The sequence below is a fragment of the Macrobrachium rosenbergii genome, chromosome 2, assembly GCF_040412425.1.
Source record: "Macrobrachium rosenbergii isolate ZJJX-2024 chromosome 2, ASM4041242v1, whole genome shotgun sequence".
NCBI lineage: Eukaryota > Metazoa > Arthropoda > Malacostraca > Decapoda > Palaemonidae > Macrobrachium > Macrobrachium rosenbergii.
In genome coordinates, this window is record NC_089742.1 from 38475316 (window position 1) to 38501923 (window position 26608).

The following is a 26608-nucleotide window of genomic DNA, read 5'->3' on the forward strand; positions in this document are numbered from 1 at the left end:
GTATCTCTTGTGGATGTGGAGACCTTGAAGACTGCTAATTAATATGTTGGTCTGAAAAAAAAAAAAATGAAGCCATACCTATAGTTAGTGGTACAGCAGTAGCAAAGAGTATGTGTCTTGGTGCATTGAAGGAAACTGGCAAGAGAATAATTTGCTTGTGTAAGAGAGCACCATAATCCTGGTCAGATGACATCTGGTGTTACAGACTGTTTTATTGCAACAAGTTCACCAGTTGGATGTCCACTCTTCATCATAACTTTTTACTTTGTTACTCGCTAGCCTTGACCAAGCAATGTAACGCTATAAAATGGCTGACAATAATACAAAAACTGAGAAAAATAGAAAGAAAAGATTACTAACCATAAGTAATCTTTTTAGTCTAGTTACTGCAAGGCACAATTATACTTTGTTAATGATTAATTGCATTTACTCAACAATTAATAACAGTGGTTTACAAATTAATACCAGGGGCACACATGAATAATAAATAAGCTGAGGTTATAAAGATTCGGCGGTGCCGTAAAAGATGAAATCCATCGTCACATGTGGATAGGTCCAGACGACGAATGAAGGGGCAAGCTGAGAGTTTCCTTGGTCACTCACGATAAAAGCATCTTTCTAAAAGAGAGAGGAGTTGAATTAACTGTAGGATTGGCAGGAATTGAAGCCCTAATGCCATGCAGTTGAAATACTAAGGATTCCCTAACTAACAAAGTGCCCTCAAATGGCAGCACCAATCAAAACTCACTTATATCACACTATTCACAAATTTGAATTAGACTACCATGCAAACAATGGGTGGCAGGCTGAGAAAAGGATTGACTAAGGGAACAAAAGGAGGGCTTATGGATGAATGAAGAGAGAGAAATACACTTGTGAGCATGGGATATACCTGGAGGGGTCTGTTAAAGTCGAGAAATATATCAGTAGGAGGAAAAACAGGCCCCCAAAATACTCGAGCTTGTCTGAGGCTTACCATAGCCATCCAAAGACACTATCCAGTTATCCTGAATTGGGTGCAGCACATGGAGCAAGGGTTGACAGTCCTGTGAAATGAGCGAATTAGGGAAGTATACGTCCGTTCACTAGTAAGGCCAATAACTGTCTGAGGTCGAATCCAGGCGTGCCTGGGTGACGCCAAGGCAGGAGCTCCTCAGTGCCCAATATGGCCACCACATCAGGTATGGCTTCCAGTCTTTGTAGCAGCACTCTTGTGGCAATCTTTGTAGCAGCACTCTTGTGGCAACCCAGAACGGCAGAGGGGGAAGGATACAGGAAGGACAAAATGAAAGAATTATGTTGTGTGGACAGCCATTTGCATTTCGTTTTCATGGGGGTGGCCATTTTATGAGCGGAGGTTAGCCCTGCACATAAAATAGCCTCTCATATTAGTAGATATTTCGTCCTTAATAGCATGGAAGGTCTGCAAGAACAGGATTAACCTGAGCGAGTGTAAATTACTCTAAATTAAGTGGTTTTGGCTGGCTGGCCATCTAAGCAAACTCTCTCGTACATAGAATAACATGGCACTATTAATACCAAGAGCACGTGCTTGCACTTATTTAAATGAAGTACTGTCTGTGGGATAAAGGTTAAACCTGAATATTAATTTAATTTGACACAGGTCACAAAGTTGAACTAATTGAACTTCACACAGACGCATGCTAGCACAGCACTATAATGTTAAGTACTAGGCTGCTAATTAAATGCACCATAAAACATGTAATAGGTAGTACAAAATTTACATAGAAATACCCATACTTAATGCTAAGAATAATGAGCTTATTTTTGGTTAAGGAAGGCACTGCCTGTTGGGTTGACTAAATCAAATAAATCTATTACTAAGTGAATGCCCCCACAGAACTTAGCTAATGCAGTGCTATCAAAGTGATAAACTAGCTCACAGGTGAATGATACATCCCTGTGATAAAGGAACAGGCTAAATACAAGTGGGTATGTTGAGCTGCATCCCAAACTCTAGTAATAATAATCAAAATGAGGTTAAATATGATACAACTAGGTGTCTCAATTGAATATTTCACAAGGGATATGCTGGAATGCAACAAAATACATCGAGGTACAGTATGTCCTCAGCTGTGGGCTAAAGAACAGACGTAATTCATTACAAAACAAATTCTTTCAATACAACAATACTGATTAAAAGTAGGAGACAACCCTAGACATCCTTTCTGGATCAAGGGCTAGGATTGCTCTATTAAGCTAAGGCACCGTGAGTATAGAATACAAGTGCCATGAGAGCTCGGTGGCTCTGTTAACCACCTAGGCCTTCTGTGCCCCTTACTCCTCTTCCTTCTTATTCTATTCTTCTCTTTAGGCCCAGGTTTCCTAGTGGGAACCTGGGCATGTGGCTCCAGAGAAGGCTGAGAAGACTCTTGGGCTTGATTGGGGGCCGCAATACACTACCCTCTAGACCTAGACCTGGTTTGACTGGGGGTGTTACATCAATTGGCGAATTAGGCACTGAGTTGGCCACTGCCTCGGCTGCTGCATCAACCTAGGCAGAGGTGGTTCCAACTAGTCCTGCTATCTTTTGCAGCCTAACCTCCCCAGCGGTGACCTGTCTTAGGTAAGACCTCAAGAAGGTGCAACAAAGATAGGCCCTTCAGCTGGGGGTCCTAATGAGGATGAATGAGTGGCCGCCAAAGCAACAATGATGGCAGTTTCCTTCTGGGACAATCCTTGAAATTTGGGGAATGCCCATACTTGCAATTAAGACAATAAACCTTGCTATGATCCCTACAAGGAGTGGTTACAGTCTGGGTAGGCAAGGAGTTCTGGTTAGAGGAGGGGGCTTTGATACGGCTCCCCTTTTAGCTTTACATTGGGATTCTAAATGCCCTATTTTCATGCAATAAACACACACAGGTGGATTTGAGAGGTTCCCATTCTTCGGTCGGACGGCCAAGGCAGTAATATGGAAGGTGCTTGAGGATAGTTGGTATGTCTCGTAATCATCAGCCAGGCGGCAGCAGTCAGTGATCAATCTTGGCTGTTTCTCGTTAATGTAGAGAGCCAAGGGGCCAGGTGCATAATGGAGGAAATCCTTGATTAGGAGTCAATTTAATTAGTCCTTGTACTCCTTGCTCCAGGGGAAGAAGTACAAGGACTTAATAAATTAACTTCTAATCGAGGAGTCAATTTAATAAGTCCTTGTACTCCTTGCACTCCAGGGCAAGGAGTACAAGGACTTATTAGATTGACTCCTAATCAAGGAGTCAATTTAATAGGTCCTTGTACTCCTTGCACTCCAGGGCATTGAGATCAAGTACAATGACTTATTAAAATTGACTCCTCGATTAGGTCTTTGATCCGCCGCTGCACGGCTCGGGTCTTCTTGTAGCACCAGTCAGACCAGGTTTGGCCGACCTCCTTGGGAAGACCTTGCCATCTTTGTCTCCAACGGTCAGGCATGATCTCATAAGCTGTTGCTATGGCCTTCCTGACTGCCTCAAGGTGTCCTTTATCACCATTTTCCAAATAATTTAGGGCATCCTGTCCCTTTCCTGCCATGTGTTTGGCTAGGATCATGGCCTTATCAGTATTGGTAGACTTGTACAGTACTCATTGAAGACAGTTTCAATATGCTCTAGCCACTCCCCTGGCTTGGAGTCATTCCAGGGACGGATGAGGCCTTTTATGGTTGATATAATGGAATGAGATGAGGCCATGGATGGGTTAGTGGCTCGGTGTTGGGCTAGTGCCATGGCACTGTCTTGCTTTAATTTCTTGAGCTCGAGTTCCTTCTCCTTCAAAGCTACCTCATGCTGTCGCTGCTGCTCTGCCTCTGGTCGCTCCCTTTCTTCCTTTTCTTGTCTCTCCTTCCTAATGGCAGCGACTTGCTCCTGGACGCAGTAGGTCAGCTCTGACCCCTTCGTGGCTATACCCTTCCCTAGGTCAATGAAGGTTTTATAATCCTTGGCAGACATGTTGCCACTACTTAGAGTGGGATCTCACTTTCAAAAAAATGCTCAAAAGTTTAGTGGCAGCGCAAGCAATTGTGTGGAAATGGAAAAGGCACTTTGAACTAGGCAGAGTGTATGCAAAATAAGGAACTGCACCAGCCTAGGCTACACTTACAAGGCAAAATGGTTCTGAAGAACTAAGTATGTGGCACTCCATGGGATTGGCACGTGGGTGCAGATGGTATAAAATGTGCAGCTCGTCTACACATAAAGTGGAGCAGCAGAGGTAAATGTAATGGCTACAGTGTATGTGTAGCACAACTACATAGGTTAAGATAAAGGCACTAGGCACTAATAAAATTTGAGGATTAATACAATGCACGGGTCATAGTCTACAGTGCAGAAGTCTGAGTATTTGGAACACAATGCAAGGGTCAAAACCTACAAATGACAAGGTATAAGTATTGTAACATGCTGCATGGGTCAAAGCCTATGAATGCAAGGGTGTGATTATAACACAATGCAAGGGTCAAAGCCTACAAATGGAAAGGTATGATTATTTGGACTCAAGGCCTACAATCTACAAATGCAAAGGTATAATTATGTGAATTTGCTTAACCTGCCCATGGACATAGTGGTAACAGGAGCAGGTAGTTCAATTAGAACAGAGTGAACTTAATCAAAGGCATATTCAGTGCAACAACAGGCACCACAAGGGTGTACTGTGTTAATAACACAAAAGGTAAAAGGAGCACATAGGTGCAAAGTTTAGGTTCAGTAAGTACAAATAGGTGTGTAAGGACACAAGAATGGAGTAGCACGTAAGTGTAGTTAGTTTAAGAAGTACAAGGCAGTTAATGGATTTGGCAAAGTGCAAATTGCAAATTTATAATGTACTGTATATATAGGAATTAGAAGCCCAGTAAAAGAGTAGCCTGTGCTTTAAATTGATAGGTTAGCAACACAAGGGGGGATAGGCTAAGCAATTCGTCTGAGAATATAAAATTCTAAATAGAACTGCTTAGTAAAATCAATATCTAACACCCTAAGTAATATTTAAGAGAACAGAACCTCTCTCTCTCTCTCTCTCTCTCTCTCTCTCTCTCTCTCTCTCTCTCTCTCTCTCTCTCTCTCTCTCTCTCTCTCTCTCTCAGTTTAACGATTCTAATATAATACGTCAATAAACGTTCCCTAGCTAAGTGTATATGCCTGTCACACTAAAATTGAAAGTAAAATATGAATAGCATGCATGAATTTACATTACCTAACTTATAACCCGAGAAAATTTTTCCTTCAAGGCCAAAGCTCATGAAAATGGTTTTGTTATACCAAAAATTTTGCATTTTTATGAAATGATGCTCGTCCGAACATTCAATCCCAGCAAATAAATGCTAACTTTGCAAGCATGCACCCTAGTTAAAATTATAGTATGCAAGAACAGCGTAGGGTTCGGACACAAAATCTCCGTTCTAGCCGTTAACTTTCTACTGATCGAACACGGGCTAAACCAGGTTTGGCCTTTGCTTACGTGTACAAATGCTCGGCTGAAATGGACTAACTCCTGACTCAAGCAGTAAAACGGATCTTATGTCACAAATAAAAATATAACATGCATTAATCACAAAAATAACACTTTAATCAGTGTAAATATGCACGAAATATTGAAAATTGCTAAGACTACGATACGATATGATTTGCTAACCTGAACAGCGTGGATTTTAAGTGCATTTTATCACACGTGACTAAAACCTCAGCTCGTGTTTTATTGTTTTTAATTTACGTCTGCGTTTTTACTTGGGGAATTTCTACAATTATATCTGAAGCAAGATCGCCGGTGTTACTCACCAGCCTTGGCCAAGCAACGGAACGCTATAAAATGGTTGACAGTACAGTACTGTAATACAAAAAAACTGAGAAAAATGGAAAAAGAAGATTACTGTACTAACCTTAGCTACTCTTTTTAGTCAAGTTACTGCAAGGCGTAATTATACTCAGTTAACGATTAATTACATTTACTCAGCAGTTATTAACAACAGTTTACAAATTGATATTAGGGGCACACGCGAATAATAATAAAGCTGAGATTATAAAGATTCGGCGGTGCCATAAAAGATGAAATCCCTCATCACACATGGATTGGTCCAGACGACAAACGAAGGGGCGAGCTGAGAGTTTCCTTGGTCACTCACGACAAAAGCATCTTTCTAAAAGAGAGAGGAGTCGAATTAACTATAGGATTGGCAAAATTGAAGCCCTAATACCATGCAATTGAAATACTAAAGATTCTCTAACTAACAACATGCCCACGAATGGCACAACCAATCAAAACTCAGTTATATTGCACTGTTCACAAATTGGAATTAGACTAGCATGCAAACAATGGGTGGCAGGCTGAGAAAAGGATTGACTAAGGGAACAAAAGGAGGGCTTACGGATGAATGGAGAGAGAGAAATACATGTGGTTAGCACGGGGTATACTTGGAGGGGTTCTTTAAAGTCAAGAAATATGTCAATAGGAGGAAAAACAGGCCGGCAAAATACTTGAGTTTGTCCGAGGCTTACCGTAGGCATCCAAAGCCACTATCCAGTTATCTGAATTGGGATACAACATGTGGAGCAAGGGTTGGCAGTCCTGTGAAATGAGTGGATTGAGAAGTATATGTCCGTTCGCTAGTAAGGCTAATAACTGTCTGAGGTCGAATCCAGGCGCACCCGGGTGACGCCGAGGCAAGAGCGCCTCAGTGTCCAATATGGCCGCCGTGTCACGTAAGGCTTCCAATCTTCGTAGCGGCTCTATCACGGCAACCTGGAATGGCACAGTGGCAAGATATTGACAGCAGAGGGGAAGATACAGAAAGGACAAAATGAGAGAATTATGTTATGTGGACAGCCACTTGCACACTTCGCTTGCATGGGGGTTGCCATTTTATGAGCGAGGATTAACCCTGCACAAAAACTTGAACGAGTCCTTTAAAGCAGCCACAGTTTTGCAGCTTAAGGTGAGAGTAACAGCTATAATTATCTTTATGCTGTCATTATTGTGGCAGTCACTGCCAAAGAAGTGAGTATAATGTGGCTCTAATTAAGTTCCAATAATTTTCAGGGGTTTATTTACATTGGCTGTATGACAGACTCCAAGGGAAAGTAATTTGGTATTTTGACACTCACACTAGATGGATAATGCTTAGTGATGTTGTACACATTTTGAACAAAGGCTGGACCTCATGAATATTCCTGTTTAATTTGTTTTGAAATTTCACAATGAAAGTGTCTCCACGTACTCCAATAATTTTTGTGAGAGATACTAATGATGATGAGACCTTAACTTGTCAGCTAAGCTTCTTTGGCCATAAACTAAACCAGATGAAATATAACAGATCCAGATGTTTCGTGGACAAAACTATCATTTAACTAGCTCATATTACAGTTGAGGAGGAGGATCAAGCTGCTTTAGAAAAACCCAGAATAGGTGATTGAGATAAAATATCTGTCTGAGAGTCTGTGGACTTGAGATTAGGAGAGAAATCCAGTGCTTTAAAGACTATTTTATTGCCTAAGTGACATGGCACATTGAAACAGACAATAATTTAAGATAATTCCCTAAAATTTATTACGTTATCCACTAAATTTCCAAATGCGTGAACAGAAGAGGGAAAGATGGTCACAGAAGAAAAATAGCTGTTTGAATTAACCCTTTCGCATATGACTGTCATGACAATTGTGTCTGTGGGCAGTGGCAGTGACTCACGTGGTAAGCATAAAAATGTTTATACCTTCATTTGTTCAAAAGACACATATCTCCGACAGTTTTCAAGGTAGACTGCTCAATTTTGTTTCATTTTGCAGCTGATTACATATTCTATAAGTAATCTTTTTTTTTTTTTTTTTGATGTTTGAATACGTCATCAGTAAGCAAAGGACTTAAATTTGGATGATGTTCATATATGTTATCGGTAAGCGAAGGACTTAAATTTGGATGAGGTTCATATACATCATCAGCAAGCGAAGGACTTAAATTTGGATGATGTTCTTATATGTCATCGGTAAGCGAAAGGGTTAATGGGAAAGGAATAAAATACTGTAAAGCAAAAAAAAGATAAGGCTAAGTCTAGGAAGGAGCTGGCTGAAAGTAAGACAGGACATGAGAAGTGAGGATTTAACTGGCTGAAACCTGGAGTCAGCGGGGACACGTGTATTGTACTTCCAGCCAGCCAGTAGACATTTTTTTATACCAAGAATGGCATGTCTAGGATTTGCGAGGAGTGCGAAGACGGTCTATGTAAATTATGTGTTTGTAAGTGATAGCAAGTAAATTTCTAAAAAATTTGGTAATCTGTGTAAGGATAGCTATCAGTCAGATCAGTTATCCTGTCTGTATGTGAATTACTACATGTAAAAGTATTGTGTGCATTATTTTTTCAGTCACTTGTATTTCAGTGGTTTAAATTACAAGCACAGTACATTATTTTGAACAGAAATCCCTCTTTAATGATGACAAATCTGCACCAGCAGCAACGGTTTGCAAGGTTTTTACTCAGCTCATGCCCTTCCCATATCTTTGTGAACAGTATGAAAGTAGTTAACCATCACCAGCCATTCATTTGAATAAGCAGAGCATTCCAGTTTTGGCAGTGATGAGAGTCATGATAGGCATAAATAAATAAGCACAATCCTCTAAAATATTAAAATGGTTGATTTATTCTTTGAAATGGTTCTGTAGATTAGGTTGAATACAGAAGACGGCTTTTTGACTTTTTCTTTCTAAGTCTTGTTGTCACATTTATTGGTTGTTGTTACAAGTAAGCGGCTATTCCGCAAATGATTTTTTTTTATGCATATTTTTAATACCATAGTAGGCAAGTTGAATTTCTTTTTTTACCGAAATTATAATAGTCCTGTAATTTGGTTTGTGGAAGTAGTTAAGAAAAGAGCAATGTTTGTTGGATTGTCTTGAATATGTATCTGAAGTTTGAAAGGTATATAAGGTTGACATTTGACAAAATATGTCTTCTTTTAGAGTTTAGAAAGTTTAAAAACAATCAAAGATTACCTAAGGAAAGTAGCAAAGTCACATGCTTGTTGGTCTTCCTTATTTTGTAAGTGCCACTTATTAGCATCATTTTGCAGTTACTGTACACAAGTGTTGCCTCGTATTATGTTCTAAGATTGTTCCTAATTGTGTAATTAGAATTATTTACATTTCCTTTATACTGCAATTAACAGACATTTTCATGTGATATGTACTCTAAATTGAGGGTTTTATAATATGTACAGCCATAGGCTACTATAACAATCCTTTTATGGTCAGGATGATACAATGCACAACATTCCTGACATTATTAGATTCACCAAACTTAACCTCACATAATCAAGAAAATATCTAAATAAAAAAAAATTTCATATAAGGTTTTTAAAGTGTATTATTATTATTATTATTATTATTATTATTATTATTATTATTATTATTATTATTATTGTTGTTGTTGTTCACTGTTTTTCATCAGATCTTTGTGAAATTTGATGGTAAGGCACCTCATTGCCTCTGATTATATGACACAAATGGTTATGACATTAACATAATTTCAAAGTCACTATGTCACAAACATGGAAAAAATGCCCTAACCCTGATATGGATGTCCTTAGATATGATGTTTTCAAAGAAAATTGGAATATCATTTCTCTTGCCTGTTAGCTCTCAATCTTAATCATTTTACAGCCTTTTGGGCATCTCCATTTCATGCATCGTAGGAGATACAGTAAAAATGGAAGTGACAGTGTGTGGCATTTAGTAGCAAATTTCGTCCCTTTGCTGAATTGAAAAGAATGTAAAAGATTGATATGAAAGAGCCATTACAACTATACAGATGTCTATATATTTGTACTGTATAGTAGTTTAACCAGGCCACAGAGTCAGACTTCTAGATACAGGGTATGCTTGAAGAATTTGTTGGTACATAAACATTCAAGAATATTACTTATACAGGAAACATGCTACAGTATATTGTATTTCTGAGTGACAGAACCAGCATGAATATCTTATGTATTCATGGTCTTATACAGAAAGAAGAGGATATATAGTGTCAAAGCAGATTGGAATTTTAGGGACAGTTAAGACCACTCATGTCTGTTATAGCTGTTTTTATAGTGCATTGTGAAAAAAGTTATAAAGTGAGTTTATGCAGGAAGAACCAGAAGAGAAGCTTGTTGAAATCCCTGAGAAAATATTTAGTGTAAGTTTGCTAACCTAAGCAAAATTTTTGATAGTGATATAATAGAATCGTAATAAAGAAACATCCAATAGAGGGCCAGGCATTTAAGATACTGTACTATTATTCCATTGGCAGGTACACTAACTTATCTAGAAAGCTGCTATCCATGTACTTTGAATAATTTAATAAAAAGACATTATTAGAAAGCTAGACAAGCAAAGCCTTGTGTCAGACATATCAGAGTTTTGAGAGATGTCAAGTATGATCTTTTGAAATACCCCCAAAAGTTCCTCAAGAGATTTTGATCAGCATTTGTATTGGATAGAATAGTTTATGAATTAACCATGTTTCCAGAATCAAATTTTATGTCAGTGAAAAAGATCATTTTTAAAGTTTTAGACTTTGCAAGTTATGTTTCTTCAGACAAAAAGTTATGAGTGATATACATAATGCTGAAGATGAATTGTGAAATAATTCGGTGTTGTTTATTTTTATTATCAAAGTTTTGTGAGGTGTTGCATTATCAATATTTCCTTCAGTATGTAGTCACTTACATTTTAATTATTAGACTTTTTGCTTAATTATGCATGTACATATTGATTTAAATAATTTTTAATCTTTTGTCCTTCAGCTGTATGTATCTACTATGCATTTTCTTTCAAGTATGTTGGACATGAACCAGGTTAGATGATAATGATTATCTAATATAAATTTAAGCAAAACTGGCAAAATTATGTTTATCATATTGATAATGTAATTGCCACTCTTTAACTGAATAATATTTAGTAGGCATATTGCTTGACATATCAGTGTTCTTTTCAAACCTTTTTCTTTAACTAATGTTGTATTTCCCAGTCTAAGTGGACAGAGAGTACTTCTTTACCTTTGGGTAGGAGGCAGCCAAGTTTAACCATGCTTGTTGTCTTACTGTTGTCTCATTATCTTCCATTACTCACAAATAACTGTATGCTTCCATAGTCTCTGCATCCATATTGACATTCATTTCTCTAGCTTATTTACATCATCTCAAAATACTGTGATCCATCCTTTAACTTGAGCTAACCCTTTTACCACTTCTGTGTATCTCTACATTTCTCACCCTATGACATCTTTCGCCACATGTGCGCACATTTCCTCTGGATAAATTACAACCATTTTTCATTCATTTGTATTCAGCTTCCATGCTTCATTTTCTTCAAATAGAATTGGCTAAATAGTCTCTACATACATTTCATCTTTTGCTTCCATAGAAAATTCAAGTCTCTACTAATCTTTTGCACAAACCCTGCTACCTTTTTTGCTTCACTTATTTTGTGACTTGCTTCTTCTCCCACACTACTTTCGTGTCATATTTACTCACAAATACTATTACAAATCGACTCCTTCTAGTCTTCCACCACCCATATTAACATTCATTGCTCCATCTTCCTGGTTTCTGTTTACAGTACCTCACTCATGCTCTTGCTTGTGTAAGGTTTACTTTCAGCATTCTCTTCTTCCAAAGGACTCGCACTCTTTTATTAGTTTCAGCAGTTTCTCTTCACTGTCTCCAATCAATACTGTATTATTTGTATTCGTCAACCATGCTGCATCCTATTTACTCCAAGGTTTGCCCTATAAATCTCACATTTAGCTCCATCACCTTTACCTTTATACACTGGAACAATTATTCCTCACACCCCTACCTTCAGAGTCTTTTCCTCATCCAAACGTACCTTAGCCAGCCACTTGTCACACTATCACACCATACCACAGCATCTTACTTGTAAACCTATCAACACATGGAGTCTCCATTTTTCAACCTGATAATTGTTCTCCTTATATCCTTAAGAAACATATATTTTTCTTTTGTCAGCAGAGGAACTTTAGGTTATAGGTTAGTAGGCCTACCTCACTCAAGTATGGAATCTTCGCAGTTTAATAATGTGCTCAAGTTTAAAGAAGAGCAATGTAATATTCACCTAGGCACAATGTTTCATTTAAGCACTGCATCAAACTTTTCCAGTATTTTATCAGATTTTGTGGTAGGTCTTTGGGCATATCTGCCAAGTTTTCTGTATGTTATCTAAAAGTCGCAACTCATATGTTCATGGATATTTGCTGAGAGGACCATAATGGTAGGCAGTATGGTTTATTAATTCACATTTTATTCATTGGCACTGAAACCAGCCAACCAGTTTGCAGTAAGCATTCAAGACTTTTTACATGTAGATTTTGTTTACATTAATTTTATCCAAGGTTATGGCAATAGGATAACTTAACACCACTATGAGTACAAGAAATTGACTTTTAACTACGTAGGAATCTTAGTTCTGTATCAATATCCAACTTAAACATGACCTCCAGTTGGACAGATTTTCCAGATAATTAATTGATGGCTGAAGGAAGTATGACACAGTATTTTGAATGAGTACATTAAAATATTCAAAACAATTTGCATATATAATGGATACAAATATATTATGTTTGTTCAGGTGACTGTATCCTACTCTGATCGGTTCATTGCTGATCTTAAGAGTAAGTAAAATGGTCTTCTCATATTTGAATGTCTTGTCCCTTTTCCAACTCTGCATATCTTATCATGTGTGACTAGTGATTCAGTGTTCTCTCCACTTAGACAGGCATATGAGGCATAATTTACATACTACTCAGTTTCTGTTCGCAAAAACAAATGTAAAGATTTTTGTAAGGTCATTCCCTCATTCGCATTTTTATGACTTATTTTTGTGAACTGTTGTATTCTTACTGCAAGCATAGAAAGATCTTTGTGGAATAACCACTTTTACTCTAGAAAATGTCACAAATGCAAAAACTTTGAAAAATGTCACAAATGCTAAAACTTGAAAAATGTCACAAATGCTAAAACTCAAATAAGGGAGATGATGATGTCATTTTCTTTACTACAAGAAACTAGTTCATAGTCTTCCTCTTACTATTTTTTGAAGTGGTGTTCATGTCAGTTCTTCAAGAGTTCATAGATTATTGAGGTTTCATTTTAAATTTTCAGTTTTAATTGTCTTTGTAGATCTTTGCTTCAGTCAGTGTTTTAATTGATTTATTTAATTGTGCATACCTTTGTGTGGTCAGATTGCAGCTTTCAAATGGCAGGGAAATTTTTAGTAATGTAGATAGCAAATTAAAATTTCCATCAGCGTCAAATACAGAGCATTACCTCAGTTATCTGCAAATACAGTATCCACAACTTGGCACTACTGTATACACAAGCAGTTGCATCCCATCACAATGTATATGTACGGTAGATATATACAATGAATAAAAATCCTTCTGTTTGGTTTACAGTGGTGATATAGAACACTGATGAAGGGGTATTGTGAGGGGATAGACCAGAGTAATTGTGTGCAGTTGGGGAGAGGGCTGAGAGGCACTCTTTTGCATAAAAGCTTTTGCAACTTCTATTTGCTTGAAAGCAAGTGTTATACATAACGTTATTTTGTTTATCACCTGTGAGTGGCTGATAGAGATGTGTCATTACTATGTCACAGAAGTTTCAATGGCTGGGAGAGCAGTCTTGCAACCAGTTTATCACTTTGTGACCTCCTGGAGAAACAGGTTGTAGAGGAGGAGGGGTAGGTGTACTTATAAACCCTGCTCACAAGCAGTTTTGGCATTGCTCACAGGAAAGAGAGAGAGAGAGAGAATTTCAATGTTAAAATTGTTATATATTTTATATAAGGTATACCAAACAGTTTGGTTTTTATTTTTGTAGTGAACCTTACCTGATAATGTACAGTACTGTAGTGCACTGTATTATATACAGTACCCTACTTTCTTTTCTTCTTCTCCTTGCATTTTGAGTGCCATATAATGAATTTCAGCATTTGTGTAAAGTTCTGGACAGTTTAGTATACTGTATTGTTTGTAAGCATTTACAGTACTGTGTAGTGACAAAATAGGAAACAAAAGGTTACAAAGTTTCTGTTTTACATCCAGGGAGTTTTTTTTTTTTCGGCAGTATCTGCAAACTTCCTTTATCTGTGAGTGCCTTGGATGTATTAATTCAGACAATTGAGGTACTAATACTGTATTAGAGTTGCAGCTGGTATTAGATGTTATCATTGGTCCTACAGCATGAGCAGCTTTACAGTAATCTTACTTTTTAATTATCTAATTTTAGGACCTTGAAGGACTTTCAAAAAGTTTAATTGTGAATTAAATTATTTATATTTAAAAGAGCTATCTGCATGTTATTTGCAACTAGTGCACAATGTTTTACATTAATTTTAGAATGAATAAATCTTCAAGCAGCCCATTCCTCTGTCACTGGGCACAGTGGTCGGGGACATTGACTATGTACAACCTGTCAGTTTTTCTTATATCTTATAATGTATATGTAAATTTATGGTACTTCCACCAAGTCCCTTAATCTACTCTTTAAGTTGCCGTTATCCTAATAGTAGATATTTATATTTATATATTATCCTTGTGTGTGCTAAGCATGCATAGTTGAAAATCCAACCAGATTATTGTGACTATTAAAAGTTTACATACTTTATCTCATTTCAAGGCAAGAAAAGAACAAAAAAAAAACTTTGGTTACTTGATTCTTAAATGGAGTCAGGGTGGCATAATGAATATTAAATTCCTAAAGTTTGGTGAGGATAATTTTTCCGGCCTGACATTTTTCCAAACTTCCTAGCTTTCCTGTGTACTTTGCATTGACTTGGAAAACATTAGGGCTACAGTGAAAACTGATACTTAAATTACAGAATCTCATTAGTGTCTTTTATAACTTATAATTCTTATGCCATCATGCATCCTTTTGAGATTCCTGGTGGAAATGCCCAAACAAAAACCTTAGACAGTGCTGTATTTGTAACGTGTTTTGAATCATCAAGTTTTCATATGGTTCATTTTTTGTGAATTGTGAAATATAGAGTTGAACTTGGTTGCATTACTTTAGGAAACAATGATGACTGAGCTCTTGGTGGGGATTCTTAGTAAAATTATCTGATTTTTAATTATGATTGTATCAGATATTTAAAATGGATTGTGATGATTTGACATTTCTGCATACAACTTACCCAAAACCCAAAACTTATTATGGGTATCCTTTAGTGCATAATCTTTAATGTAGCAATAGATTTTTAATTTTTTACCATAGGTGGCTTTTATACTTAATTTGTAAGCATTTTTTCAGTGTTCCAGTTTGGAAGCAATTGACTTCTTTTGCCAGATTAACATATAGTAATTTTCCTAGCCAATGGATAACAGGCTGCAGTGGCTCCTGAGTATACAAAACAAATCGTATCTCACTCCATTATTTATTGAAATTTGATCTCTTTAGCTCTTAATATTTAGATATCAGTGATATACAGTAGTATAGCAGCAAGATATAATAATCTTGACTTGATTTGTTTAGGATATACAATGGTTTAAAGTTTGAAATCTTTTGTCCAAAGATGCATGTAAGTTGTCAAGAGTTGAAATATTAGAATATGGTGTATGTATGAAGTGCAACTTTATGAAGTATTTATGTACTTTATAGTCTATCTTGTATGTGTACTGTATATACATATATGAATATATCATTAGCACAAATCATTTGGATTGGATCTGTATGCTGATGGAATTTCAGTTCAGAACAGAATTAAAAATGCTGGGTACTCAGTGTGTCAGAGGATATTAACCAGCTTTTGCCCACCTTTTATTTTTGTGATAACCACAGTTCATTTTAGATCAATTTTTGCCAAGTCCCAGAGTGGTAGTGATACATTACAGTACAGTATTTACATTTCGGTCATTTAAAAAAGTTACTCTTGAAAATTGTGCTTGGTAAATGAAGAATTAAATTATTGTATTTATTCTTCTTGTTTTACTTGTTGAACCTTGATTTTCATGTCTGCTTCTGGATGTTGAGCCTGAGAGCAGGTGTGTCAGATCTGAGGATTACCAATTTCTGCACTCAACGTAAGAAGAGGTGGCATGCCAGTGTGTAGAATAGAATAGAATTTATGCCAAAGCCAAGCACTGGGACCTATGAGGTCATTCAACACTGAAATGGAAATTGACAGTAAAAAGGTTTGAAAGGTGTAACAAGAGGAAAACCTCACAGTTGCACTACGAATCCTTTGTTAGGAGAGGGTGGAAAGTAAGACAGAAGAAAGAAAATATGAATGAAAGTACAGTAAAAGGAAAGAAAGGGGTTGCAGCTGTGGTCCAAAGGAACGCTGCAAAGAACCATAAGTAATGCCTACGCACCACATGAGGTGCACTAACAGCACAACCGCCATTTGTTAAATGCCCATTTCAAAATCATGCACTTTTTGTTGAGTGGTAGATATAGCACAGAGTAAGACTATAGATATTAAAATCACCTATTGGTGATAGATGATGTACATTATGGAATAACTTATTTAGTAATCCTGTTGATTAGAAAAAGAAATAGAAATTAATGCCTTGAGTAATATAGCAAAATTCTTGTTGAGGCACTGTGCGGCAGCACATGGAATTTAAAAATCCCCTGCTAATGTTTTAGTTGATAACTAGAATGCATTGACACCATCCACAAACTAGAATCATGGAAAGTCTTGCTACACTTGGTAGTCCTGTTAAGTATGTACAGCTAATTGAAACTATCCATAAAGAAGCAGGTGCAAAGTTAATGTTGAATGGTCATGTTACACAAATTGACAGTAAATAGTGGAGTGCTACAAGAGAATGTTATGTCACCTTTTCTGATTGCTTTTTGCGCTTTTTGCAAGGATTTTATAATAAAAAAGTGTTTGGAGATGGAAGAGAAGTTTTGACTGGAATAACAATAGAAACTTAGAATATGTAGATGATGCTGAGTTAATTAAAAAAAAACACTGCAAGATTTGCAGATCTTGCTTAATAGAATCCGTCTCATATCTATAGAGTAAAAATAGAAACCTACTGTATATCTAAGGGAATAGAAATAATGACGACAAGAGTAGGCACAAAGGAATGAACGACACTAAATGGAAATTATTAATGAGAGTCTCAAATATTTAAAAACAATAATATCCAGTAGGGGTTCTGAACTGGAATTTAGTGGAAAACTAAAAAGGCAAATCAAACAATAGACAGGCTGCAAAAGATCTGGATATCAAATGCTGTAGACTGAAATTGTATACAGTACAAGTAAGGTGTATACATAGTCTAGTGCAATGTTTTGCTAAAAAGTGAACAAGCTTTAAGAAGAATATTAGGAATTAGATGGCAGTATACAGAGGAAAAATTATACCATGATGGAGATTATAGAAGTTCCATAAGTAATTCGGGATAATGATAAAGGAGAGATGAAGACTTCTACACGTCCTTCACACCATCCTAGGGAGAACAGTACAATATGTGTAGGTAAAATAAACACAAGATTACCCGGAGAATTTATTTATTGCTGATGCACTTTTGATGTGAGTGACAAGCAAGGCCAAGACGGCGGAGGGGGCCACCCCTCCTTGACTGACTATTGAACCTGATGGTTAAACCCAGTTTCAACAGTGAAGTTCTGGCTTATAGGGAAAGCCCCCTTCCCACGAAATGAAAATGAGAGACTCATTTATACGCCATTAAGGATATTTACTAGGCTGAAGCCATTGTAGAGGCAGAAGGTACTGGGGTACAAAAGATCGTAATGTCTTACAAATGATATGCAGCATTTTTTTTCCCCACAATGGATGTGTGACTGTTCCTCTCCCTTATTAATTTGATGCTGTACGGCACTATTTCGCAGAATGGCGAACAGCATAAAAACGACAAAAATGGGATGTTAGTTCACATATTAAAAGAACATCTTTCCTTTTCCACAGGTAAGAGTAAAGGAACTTTATAATGTGGATATATGCTAAATAGCACACCCCACACCACCTACCAAAAAAGCCACTAATGGAATGAATACGGCAAGTCACCTTGGCACTGACTTGCCTTCTCTTAAAAGCCTAAGGTTTTCCATTTGGTAAACATAGCATGGTTCTCGTACCAAACCTTGGCGAATACAGTAACTGATTAAATCTGGCCATGACTATAGAAACAATAGGCCACCAACAAATTAAATAAAGCACTCAAGTTCTGGTTAGCTTTCTCTTAAAAGCATCAAAAGATCATGTCAATAGTATGATAGACAAAAGCACAGCTGTCGCATTGTAAAAAGACTATCTAATAAAGTAAATTATGCTCAAGACATTGCTGGGTCTGACCCAATTTTGGTACAGCATGCGAACAGACGTGGGTACTGGTGGTCAATCCCAACAACTATCACCTGGTGACATTATCTCATAATTATCAAAGCAGCACGGAAAGGTGGAACACTAAAGAAAATACTGGAGATGGATGAATCAACCCAAAGAGAGAGAGTCATCAACCTGCGGGCATTGCTTTGAGGAAGTTGATGATGAAGGAAGTTGCCGTGAAATGTGATGCATGGTTCCACTATGAATGTTCAGGTATCGAGGTCAGATACACACCCATACTTCGTGGTGACAACGTATTATACATATGTAATAATTGCAAGAGGTCTGAACAAAGAACACACGAAAAACTCATTGAAGATGAACTTGAAGAAATAAAAGAAAACAGAGATATTAACAAAGTTTATTCAGGATTCGGCTAAAAAAACTAGTGATGTAATGAAAGTATTCTATGTCCCGAAGGGTGAAGATGACATTGTTGATAACATTGTCAAGAAAAATCCATGGCTAGGTAACCTCATTTCCGAAAATGACGACCTGAAAATTGTAAAGGAAATGATAGCCAAAGATGACAAATATAAACACTATATCATCAAATGCACACCACAAATACGAAAGGCTATCTATGATAGAGGTGACAAATTGTGTACACTGTTTAGCCATTGCAAAGTATACGACTGTTACATGCCCTGTCATCAATGCTATAAATGTCAGGCATTTGGTCATAGCTCAACAAATTGTAGAAATGACCAAGCTTGCCCTAGCTGTGGTGAAAATCACAAATCAAATGAATGTGCTAGCACCATCTTCAAATGTAAAAATTGTGTAAAGAAAGACTGCAGTGATACTAAACATAAAACATGTGATGGCAATATGTGGACAGTATATAAAGAATATGTCAAAGGTGAAAAATAATACTGATCATGGCTTTGAATAATAATCTTCTATGCAATTTAATAAACATACAGTACGTAGGAAATAAAACTAGCATACAAGAAGAAAACAAATAAAAAAAAAACTAAAGACTCTTCTATTCCGCAGGAGCTACAATAATGACGAGAAAACGCTGAAAGACAATTATAGAATATAAGAAGCACCTTATTTTGAAAGCGTACAAGGGTCCTCCAGAGAGGGAATTATCCCTGTGGAGGGCTGTGCATAAAACCAAAGTGAACAAAGTAACTGTGAAGGTGCTCTGTGAATTACTTCGAAACTAGGTATTGAATACCTGGGTTCAGCAGCAAAGCTTGGAACTTAAAATAGTGTCAGCTGTGGGCACCAGAATATTTGGAGGACCTAGAAGTAGTAGGTGAGAGGCCGGAGATTTGCGGAAGAGAAAGCGCGAGAAAGATCTTACCTAGAGTAGTGAATGTAGAATTTAGGCCAAAGGCCAAGCACTGGGACCTATGTGGTCATTCAGCGCTGAAATGGAAATTGACAGTAAAAAGGTGTAACAGGAGGAAAACCTCGCAGTTGCGCTATGAATCAATTGTTAGGAGAGGGCGGAAAGTCAGATGGAAGAAAGAGGATGTGAAAGGAGGTACAGTAAAAGGAATGAAAAGGGTTGCAGCTAGGGGCCGAAGGCATGCTGCAAAGAACCTTAAGTAATGCCTATAGTGCACCTCATGAGGTGCACTGCCGGCCCTACTTCCCTATGGGGTACTTCACGTGGTAACATTACAATTTTCAGGTGGCAGCCAGAAAAGGACATGAGACTGCATGGGTACAGGTTTGTATTCACTACATCACTATCTATCTATCTATCTATCTATATATTATATATATATATATATATATATATATATATATATATACATATATATATATATATTATATACTAAACATTAAAATGTAAACTTTGTAATTGAGCGAAATATTTAATTATATGTGAAGTCAGTGTCGGATAAAAGAAGGGATAATGAACCGAAAGTTAAAAACAAGAAAAATAATTATTAGTTTTATAGCTCTACTGCTTACTTTAGAATGCCCGCAACTGTGTTTTGTGGAGTGAGTGCAGCGGAGGATCCCTGAATCAGGCGATGATGTTGATGGATTGAGAGATGGAATATAAAGATCTTAAAAAAAAAAAATCTGGAGAAGCAGCGGATCTTAATGTATCCAGCATTTCGCAATTGAATGTTGCAGGTAAGGACATCGTTGTGGATAACTATAGCTTGCTAGTGCAACTGTAAGTAGCCTATCCTGGCGGTGTCCCATGGCAGGGGGAGAACAGTTAGCCTATGAAATTGAGAGAATAAGAAAATGGTTAAGGATCACAACCTTTATGCAAAGTGCAGTATTATCGTTGCTTCTGTACCATTATGAATTGTCCCATGAAATTGCATTGGGTAGTCTTCCTATATGTATAGAATAATTTATTTGGGTTACTCCGGAGTCCGAACTGAGAGTACAAAGTGGGTCCATTACGAATTTTTACAAATTTGGCGAGACTGAACATTTCTGGGTTTAAGATTTATTCTTATACGCCTATTTACCATAGAATGGGTCTCTCTCTACCTTTATGACCATAAGTTTTATAATAGCTTAATTATTCTTACTTTAGGTCACCCATAAAAATAGTCTCGGTTTATTTTGGGTAATAATTCAGCAGGGTTTTCAGAGACCATTAAGCCTCCAGCAATGTCAGTCTGAATGTGGCTACCACCCAGAGCCGGGCAGGATATAGAAAGTGGTCCTGACGTACATTTTTGAGAGCTAATGGTCTCAAAAAGCTCTTGTTAGATGATATTTTCAAAGCCAGGGCTAAGCGCATTATCCAACAGCGAAGTTATCCCAAGGTCTCCGTAAGTTATCCTAGCAGAATGCAGCCTAACCAAATATTGTCCTAGAAGCCCATTACCAGATCTATACAGTAAACCTGGTATTTATTTCATAGTCGCTCTTATTTGCTTCCTGCCTCCAGGAAGTATTCAAGTTTCCATTTACAGTTAAGAGGGAAAATTTTGTATTGAGAAAGGACTCAAAATATATTCCGAACGTGGTTGTTTCAATAGTTACCCATGTATTATGAGTAGGACTTATTTTCTATTATGTACAGTGTTCCGTTTTCTCAGTCAAACACCACTCAAGAACAATCGTCTGGGTTATTAATAATTATAATGAATCATGAGTATGATTTCCTTATATTCTGTTTCAATGTATTTTCCAAGACTAAAGGTTCAAACAAAACACACTTTTCTTGAATGTCATTATCATACTAAGAGCACTGGAATCTATAAGCTTTCATTAGGAATATATAAAATATTTTCAAATACAGAAAATGAAAAGTAACCGTTGTAGTAAAATCAATATACGATTGCAATCATTTTATAATTCTTATTTTATATATAATAGTTAAATTGTAACTTATATAAAACTATATAGAAATATTGTATTCCTTTGCATTATTTTTGTTATATAGAGATAAAACTCTTGGCTATAATTTATAATTTCCGTAGAGCGGCTAATAAATTTAATAGGTATGATCTTCGAAGGGAACTGTTTTTGATGTTCACTTACGTATAACCGCATTTTGTAATGCATCAGTGATACAGTAATAAATTACTATATGATAAAAGGATCAAAATGAAGTAATAAACTACTGAACGGTAAAAAGATCAACGGTCTTCGATTTTTTTTCGTGATGAAATATACGTGCTAAGAACAACTTTAATATATTTGATATATACAAAAATGAATTCAAGGAACCAAAGGGATGTGACTTCACTCATAAGAAATATTCACCAGAAATGCGAGACGTCAGACTGGATACCTAGTAAATGTTATGACCAATACTCTTAGGCGTACAACAAGAAATAGTCATCGAGAACAATTATAGATTTAGAGGTGCTCTTTTAAACGTTCAGAGAAGGGCAACCAAAACTACTAAAATATGATTAATCTGAAGATTTCAAAAATTTTCAACTTCATCGTTGACAGTTACGGAGAGCATGTTGTCTATCTTGTAATGTCTCTAAACAACAGTTAAAATGTTGAATTATCTGAACAAAAGATTACTTAATCTCTAGGTGGCAGTAGGAAATTTTAGATCCTGCTTGAAGGTTACATGCCCTGGGAAAGTTACTCAGATATTGATCAAATTTATATGATTTTACGTTTCACTGCCTGAATGAGTCAAGACAATGATCACTGTCACATTTATACCTTGACTGCTGAACTGTGAATTGAACATGCAACCCCTTTACAGAAAACTTCCAAAACATCAGTGACTTAATAAGCAGTGCTTTTTAACACAAGAACTGCTGATCTGGTTTATTTCAACAGCTTTCACGTCATATTCCGTCCTGATAGTTGTTATAGATCAACGGATAGGAGCTCTGTATGCAATGTGGAAAAAAAGAATCAGAGATACGAGTAGTCTATGTAACGTGGCACCTATAGAGTCTCCTTCATAATCGTATTTCTGATTCTTTTTTTCCACATTACATACAGAGCTCCAGTCCTATCCGTTGATCTATAACATCTTCATTAAAAGCCCATTATGAGTCGCAACAGTCGTTGCGATCTTGAACACCCTATGATCACATTCCATTGTAAGTTACCTTGAATACCAACTTCCTTACTGCTGTCTCAGTACGGTGGGGTTAGTGCCATCAGTGCACCTCACTGGGTACACTATCAGGACGGAAGATGACGTGAAAGCTGTTGAAATAAACCAGATCAACAGTTCTTGTGTTAAAAAGTACTGCTTGTTAATCACGGATGTTTTGGAAGTTTTCTGTAAAGGGGTTGCATATACAATTCACAGTTCAGCAATCAAGGTATAAATGTGGCAGTGATCATTGTCTTGACTTTTCTCTAGAATTACATCATGTTGAGGACAACGGCTGGATGGTGTGTGTGTGTATATATATATATATATATATATATATATATATATATATATATATATATATATATATATATATATATATATATATATATATATATATATATTGCCAGAAGTATTCTTACTTCTCAGCCTCCATACTTCCTTTTTAGGAAGACCACACAGAAAGCCAGAAAAACACATATGAAGACATTCCCTGTTAATTAAAATTTGACAATAGATTCGTCAGGGTCCTAGCACTCTCACTCGTTAAGCCTCTCCAAAGCATCTATCTTAATCTGTTTTATGACTCTGCTGGCCAAAGTTTCCTCCTTCCAGGCACACCTTCTTTCCCAGACAGCCACGTGAATTGCCTGCAGCAGGAAACTAACGGGAATCGCACTCGAAGGAGCGAAACACCTGAAATGCCCAAGGCAGCAAACACCGGCAAGAAACAGAGGTCATATAAGGCCAAACCAAGGTCAACAAGAACAGACCCAGACAGGACACTGCTGCACGATACTCAGCCACCCAAGCAACTGCTCACCTCTTTGTCTGGCCGACAACTTACCTTCCAAGTACTGCCTTAAAGTGCCATATGTAGAAGTCCCACTTGTCCAGGAATCCATTAACTTTGCAACCACAGATCTTCACTTAAGGAATTAAGGTACTGTGTGGTGGTGGGCGTGGGGGGGGTTTGGTCATTTATCTTATACTCTTATCTCATTCCGTTTCCTTTTCCCCTTGCATTATACTTAGACCCAGAATCATTGTCGGTAATCAGTTATCACTGTTAAAGAGTAATCTACCTGATCATAAGCTGACATCAGTTCCTCAAGCCTTCAGTATCCCCTTTGTAAAGAGTAGTTGTGCTTTGGCTTACCAAGTGATCGTTTTTCTCTCTCTATACATTGCAGAAAGGGTCTATGTACCGTTGTAGAACCATCTGCCTCCACTGTGCCCCTACATCCATCAGTCAAGCTATTCATGCAGTCTTATTCATCATATATGAGTCTTTATGGAGTGGCACTCTTAATCTTTCCAATTGCATAATTTAACTTGAAAGGTGCCAAGATCCCAGTGTATACAGCTCTTTATAATTGATTCTTCTGATTAATGTAAATACAATGAATTAATTCAGGCTTGGAATTTCTCTTCTAAGTCCTTCCATTACTTGCAATATAATTCTCCTTAAATTCATTCTTGTAGGACGTGTTGATCCATAATCAGATGTGTCGTTGCCAAGGTAAGAATTTACAGATCAGCCAACACTCTTATCAAAATATTATTACATATTTGGACGGGTTTGGATGACTAAAATGAATATTGGTTCAGAGTTGCCTTATAGGCCAGTACCCAGAGCCAAATATGTGAGCAAAATGTAACAAAGGATAAAAACTTACCTTCTAATCATGTTTAACACAAAAGGACAGGTCGCCAGAAAGCCAATGGGGTATCTTAATCTACTTTATTTCACTCAATTCAAACAAGTAGAATGAAGTTGGCTGGCATGCAATCCATCTAAATTTACAATTAACTGGCTTTCAAGATGCAATAGCAATTACACAATGATAATGCATTACAAAGCCTTGGCTCATGTTTCTCTGGTTGCTATGACTATCAGTTCAGAAGCTGTCTTGCCAGTAGCAAGGCGGAGGTTAAAATCTTCGAAGGCATTGTTCACAAGGTGGCAGAACACGAGGGAGAGATAACATGTCTTGGTAATCCAGTATTGCAGTCCACACATCTGCAGAATGAACTTGATCCAATATGCCCTCTGTTAACAATCTAGCATGGATCTATGCCAGGAATAAAGACTACAGCTGTTGATTCGGGTGTAGGAGACTACAGTGTGGCTTATATGAGCTCTCAGCTGAGACTGCCTTGGCTAGCCCTAAGACTTGTCCATCGTCTTTGGGGCTGTTGTTATTGCTTGGATGCCCTCGGGCACTGGTAAAGGTGAGCAGGAATGTTGCATGCCTGAAAGAAGGAATTAAAACCAGCAGACAGGAGATCATCACAGGAATATAGTTCTTGGGACAAGGGTATCTAAAGGGACACTTAGCATGTCCATTAACCCTTTGACTAATCTAAGAGCAACCTGATCTGACCTTTCCTCTACAGACATCGCTGTTACTACCACGAAATTCCTCATATCAATGTCTGGGGGTCACCCCCCTTCAAGATATTGAATTCTGACCCGTGTTGCGCCAGAGAGACGAGAGCAGCAAATATCTGTCACAATATATATATATATATGTGTGTGTGTGTGTGTGTGTGTGTGTGTGTGTGTGTGTGTATAAACTACGTTGGTCTCAGATTCCTTGGAAACCGTAGGGACTACTATATTGCTCATTATAAAGGCGTCTGACGGCTAAGCAATACTGTCTTTTACGCTTTTAGAGAGCCTTTGGTGTTACCCCATTAGATTTTGTGATCCCGGTTTCTCTCTCTCTCTCTCTCTCTCTCTCTCTCTACGTCCATCCAGGAGGTCCATGCCTACTTCGAATTATACATGCTTTTTTGACAGTCTTGCTCTTGCAATTTACGTTACCTACTAATGCAAATGTGGCATCTACTGCTTTCAGGTAATATTCTGCAATTTACAATGTTTAATATACAGTCAGAGCGGTACAGTTCCTTTCGCTGAGATTCTTTAGTTTTAATCCACACAGACAGTACACACACACACACACACATCTCCGTTGACCGCCTCCTACTCAATTATGCAATTTACTCGTGCCACGTCTTAAGTCATTATTGTACAGTGTAGAATATTAAAAAAAAATAAATCATGGCTCATTCTACACAGGACCTATATAATTCAGCACGCTGTTCTAAAAAATGAATGAAAATTGAAACTAATAAAGAGTAAAGAAAAAACTTCACATCTGCCACTATTTTGGCCCGTTTGTTTGTTTGTCTGTCTGTCTGTGTGGCTTTCCTTTTCCGTGAGATACGGTATCTCAAAAAGTTGTCAATATATTTGAATGAATTTTTGTTGACGGGTGGATCAACGCTGATTGGATTTATATACGGATACGAAGGAGGATTTTTGGAGTTCACAGAGGTTAGGTCTAGGGCGACCTTGGTCGGACATATGTGGTCTTCGAGTGCCTCATGGCATGCATTGCTTGAGCCACTGATTTATAATATGCTCCTCCTGCAGTCATTTTAAATCTTCATTGACTATAGCAGTACACAGTGGACTCCACTTTTGTTCCCGTTTAGTAAACGTAGGAAATTATAGTGTATATTGAATCTTGCCTCCTTTAATAATACAAGTATTTGATTAATTACTGTAATTTGACGAAAAGTCCTCGTTAAAATATGTTTAATTGCTCCGTCTCTCCTTTGCAAACTTTATGATCACAGCGTCTGATAATATTTCATTTTTAGATTAAGTTGGTCTTGTGCCACGGAGATCTTTCGCTTATTAAGTACCCAATATTTCGTTATATGACAGGTGCACACAATCAT

General features: G+C 37.2%; 1 long non-coding RNA gene across 1 annotated transcript; it reads left to right on the plus strand.

The window, feature by feature from the left end:
* Positions 1–20183: 20183 nt before the first annotated feature.
* Positions 20184–24269, plus strand: LOC136849714 (uncharacterized). The gene is made up of 3 exons (XR_010856397.1): positions 20184–20445; positions 23468–23795; positions 24046–24269. It is a non-coding gene; the product is annotated as an uncharacterized lncRNA (long non-coding RNA).
* Positions 24270–26608: the final 2339 nt, after the last annotated feature.